Raw genomic sequence first — 4,696 nt, 5'->3', positions numbered from 1 at the left:
CCTCTCCCAGACCTGCAAAGGACCTCTCCTGATTTTTATACTTCGTAGGATCCACAACCTGAACTCTCAATTCTACTCAGCTTTATTGGACACTAAAAACCGTAAGTACAGTAAACTTATTGGTGCCTACCACCCAAAATGGGCTTCCTCCACCTCCCAAATCCCCAGCCGTACCCAGGACCTTCCCCACGATGTGCCCGCAGCCATTGGCCATGAGGCCACTGTCGGAGAACCCACAGATGACGTCACATCCGCCACCGCCGGGTACCCCACTTCTGGGACAGCAAACGCCATCGCTGCTGATGCCACTGCCTCCATTTCAGAGACCAACACCACAGACACTGAAGATGCACCTACCGTCACCGCTGCTGCCATCGCCTACCCCGCTCCACCCACTGCCGACGCTGCTCCGCCCATCACTGACGCGGACGCAACGACGCGAACGCAACTCCGCCCGACGCCGACACAACTCCGCCCACAGCCGACGTCGACGTCGCTCCGCCCACCACCTCCACAGCCAGCAGCCCCAGAGGAGACAGTAGCACCCAGCCCTGCCGAGTCTTCATCCCCCCAGACCTCCCCCTTACTGACGACGAACGGTCAGTCCTCAGTAAAGGGCTCACCTTTGTCCCCCTCCACCCACACATCAACGAATACCGGTCACGTTTGGACATTGAGCAGTTTTTCCGCCGCCTCCGCCTCCACGCTTACTTCTTCAACCGTGAACCTAACCCTCCCTCTACTGACCCCTTCTCCCGCCTCCAACACACCCCCTCCTCCTGCACACCAGCCCAAGGCCTCCTACCCTCCCTCGACCTCTTCATCTCCAACTGCCGCCAAGACATCAATCGCCTCAACCTCTCCACCCCTCTCACCCACTCCAACCTCTCCCCCGCAGAACGTGCAGCCCTCGGCTTCCTCTACCCCAATCCCAAACTCACCATAAAACCCGCGGACAAGGGAGACGTGGTTGTAGTATGGCGCACTGACCTCTACATTGCCGAGGCCAGACGCCAACTCTCCAACATCACCACCTACCACCCCCTTGATCGTGACCCCACCCCCGAGCACCAAACCATCATCTCCCAAACCATCCACAACCTCATCATCTCAGGTGACCTCCCACCCATGGCCTCCAACCTCATCGTTCCCCAACCACGCACCACCCGCTTCTATCTCCTTCCCAAAATCCACAAACCTGACTGCCCTGGTCGACCCATTGTCTCCGCCTGTTCCTGCCCAACCGAACTTATCTCCACGTATCTTGACTCCATTTTCTCCCCCTTGGTCCAGGAACTCCCTACCTACGTCCGTGACACCACCCATGCCCTCCACCTCCTCCAGAACTTCCAATTCCCCAGTCCCCAACACCTCATCTTTACCATGGATGTCCAGTCCCTATACACTTGCATTCCCCATACAGATGGCCTAAAGGCCTTCCGCTTCCTCCTGTCCCGCAGGCCCGACCAGTCCCCCTCCACTGACACCCTCATCCGCTTAGCCGAACTCGTCCTCACCCTCAACAACTTCTCTTTCAATTCCTCCCACTTCCTACAGGCAAAGGGGGTGGCCATGGGTACCCGCATGGGCCCGAGCTATGCCTGCCTCTTTGTAGGTTACGTGGAACAATCCCTCTTCCGTACCTACACTGGCCCGAAACCCCACCTCTTCCTCCGTTACGTTGATGACTGTATCGGCGCCGCCTCGTACTCCCACGAGGAGCTCGAACAGTTCATCCACTTCAACACCTTCCACCCCAACCTTAAGTTCACCTGGACCATCTCTAACACCTCTCTCACCTTCCTGGACCTCTCTGTTTCCATCTCGGGCAACCACCTAGAAACCGATATCCATTTCAAGCCCACCGACTCCCACAGCTACCTAGAATACACCTCCTCCCACCCACCTTCCTGCAAAAACGCCATCCCCTATTCCCAATTCCTTCGCCTACGCCGCATCTGCTCCCAGGATGAGGCATTCCACTCCCGTACATCTCAGATGTCCTCGTTTTTCAAGGACCACAACTTCCCCCCTCCTCAGTGGTCGAGAACGCCCTCGACCGTGTCTCCCGCATTTCCAGCAACTCATCCCTCACACCCTGTCCCCGCAATAACAACCAAAAAAGAATCCCCCTCATTCTCACGTACCACCCCACCAACCTCCGGATCCAAGGCATCATCCTCCGACACTGCCGCCATCTGCAATCCGACCCCACCACCAAAGACATTTTTCCCTCCCCACCCTTATCTGCTTTCCGGAGGGACCACTCTCTCCATGACTCCCTTGTCCGCTCCCCACTCCACTCCAGCCCCACCACACCCGGCACTTTTCCCTGCAACCGCAGGAAGTGCTGCACCTGCCCCCACACCACCTCCCTCACCCCCATTCCAGGCCCCAAGAAGACTTTCCACATCAAGCAGATGTTCTCCTGCACATCTGCTAATGTGGTATACTGCATCCGCTGTACCCGTTGTGGCCTCCTCTACATCGTGGAAACCAAGCGGAGGCTTGTGGACCACTTTGCAGAACACCTACGCTCGGTTCGCAATAAACAAGTGCACCTCCCAGTCGCGAACCATTTCAACTCCCCCTCCCATTCCTCAGACGACACGTCCATCCTGGGCCTCCTGCAGTGCCGCAATGATGCCACCCGAAGGTTGTAGGAACAGCAACTCATATTCTGCTAGGGAACCCTGCAGCCCAATGGTATCAATGTGGATTTCACAAGCTTCAAAATCTCCCCTCCCGCTACCGCATCCCAAAACCAGCCCAGCTTGTCCCCGCCTCCCTAACCTGTTCTTCCTCCCACCTCAAGCCGCACCCCCATTTCCTACCTACTAACCTCATCTCGCCCCCTTGACCTGTCCGTCCTCCCTGGGCTGACCTATCTCCTCCCTACCTCCCCACCTACACTGTCCTTTACTGGCTCCATCCCCGCCTCTTTGACCGGTCTGTTTCCTCTCCACCTGTTTTCTCCTCTATCCATCTTCTATCCGCCTTCCCCTCTCTCCCTATTTATTTCAGAACCCCCTTCCCCTCCCCCATTTCTGATGAAGGGTCTAGGCCCGAAACGTCAGCCTTCCTGCTCCTCTGATGCTGCTTGGCCTGCTGTGTTCATCCAACTCTACACCTTGTTATCTAAGAGCTGAGACGGTGCTGGAAGGTCACTGGCTCCATGCTTCTGGGCACTTGGAGCTTAGAAAAATCCTGGGACACTTAAGGGCACAGTGGAGCTAAAAGGAAGATGTGTGCCAGAAAGTTGATATTTGGGCAGTGGCAAACTAGTATTACCAGTAGTTATATATTAGTGAATTAATTGGACAAAGGAATGTTCCACTTGGATCCAGTCTCAGGAGCCTGAACAACTAGGAGATGAGCAGTTATTGAGGCAGTCGGAGTTGGAATAGACTTTTTTTTTAGGGAAACCAGAGGCTAGACTTTTGTTAGAGAAGAACTGAATTAGTTTGTGAGGGAGACCATGTTTTACAGAATTTTTGTGACATTCCAGTATCTCGTTCAGTCAAAGAACATCTGACATCAAAGTCACTGACATCTTGGTTGTGCAGTTTGTGGTGTGTTTGACCACAGCCTGTTAATTCATGTTTATATCATGATAATTCTGAGTGTTAGAGTGTAAGACAGACGGTGTTTGTTGTTTACTTTGACTTCTGTGCAGTAACGTTTTCATCTGTTTGTTTAAAAGATGTGGAATCTATGGCTTCTTTGACTTAGCGAGATACTGGAATTTCAAATTTTGTTCACATAAACAAAAGGTATGGGTCACTAATCAGATTGTAACCAAATCAGAGGTCTTGACTGTGACCTTAACCTAAATTTTTTAGCCTAGACTGGGATCATAGCGGGGTACAGAGGTCTCTTCTCTTTATCCAATTCTGTAAACCTTTCAAACAAGTAGTCTTGTAGTTGAGACAGTCACTGTAACTTCCTGGGTTCAATCATATGTTCATTCTAAGAAATATAGTCCAATGCTGAGGATGAAAGTAGAGACTCTATTGGTGATCTCAGTACATCAAGTTAAGAAAGGGAAAATCAGCCTGCATTTTCCCTTCTAATCACTGTTTATCTGTGGGTAAGTTTTTAAGGGTTTAGCTCCTGCTGTAATTATTGACTATCTGGCCTGTTCCCATGTTGGTATACCCTCCTGATAACTTGCTGCTTAAGTTTACATACGAAGCACAAACACTTGAGCAGAGTGTCAGAGGCCAATCAACGCATGTTCGTTCTGACTAGAATCAAGAAGCGAAACGCTAAGATGGAAAAATAAAGGAGGCAAACCTGTATAAATACTTGGGATATGGACCTGAAGTGCCATAACCTACAAGGCTTAGAGTAAGAGCTGGAACAGGTACAGCTGGATGGTTTCTTCTGCATCATAAATTTTCTATTCTTCTTACACATTTGGGGAACTTTTCTATGATCCGTTCGGAAAAGACAGCTTGTAACTTTTTCCAAAGGGAAAGTGTTTCAGTTCAGCAACTTAGAACAGTTGGAGAGATAGTAGGAACTGCAGATGCTGGAGAATCTGAGATAACAAGGTGTAGAGCTGGATGAACACAGCAGGCCAAGCATCATCAGAGGAGCAGGAAGGCTGACGTTTCGGGCCTAGACCCTCCTTCAGAAAAAGAAGTGTCTTGGCCTGAAACGTCAGCCTTCCTGCTCCTCTGCTGCTTGGCCT

The 4,696-nt window shown here is 51.8% G+C and overlaps 1 protein-coding gene across 1 annotated transcript in view; it reads left to right on the top strand.

Moving 5' to 3' along the window:
* map3k3 (mitogen-activated protein kinase kinase kinase 3) overlaps nt 1–4,696 on the top strand; it is a 54,387-nt gene that overhangs the window by 8,328 nt on the left and 41,363 nt on the right. The window lies entirely within an intron of this gene.

The sequence above is a fragment of the Rhincodon typus genome, chromosome 30 (assembly GCF_021869965.1).
Source record: "Rhincodon typus isolate 14 chromosome 30, sRhiTyp1.1, whole genome shotgun sequence".
NCBI lineage: Eukaryota > Metazoa > Chordata > Chondrichthyes > Orectolobiformes > Rhincodontidae > Rhincodon > Rhincodon typus.
Note: the sequence above shows the minus strand (reverse complement) of the source record. Positions and strands in the feature narration are given on the sequence as shown.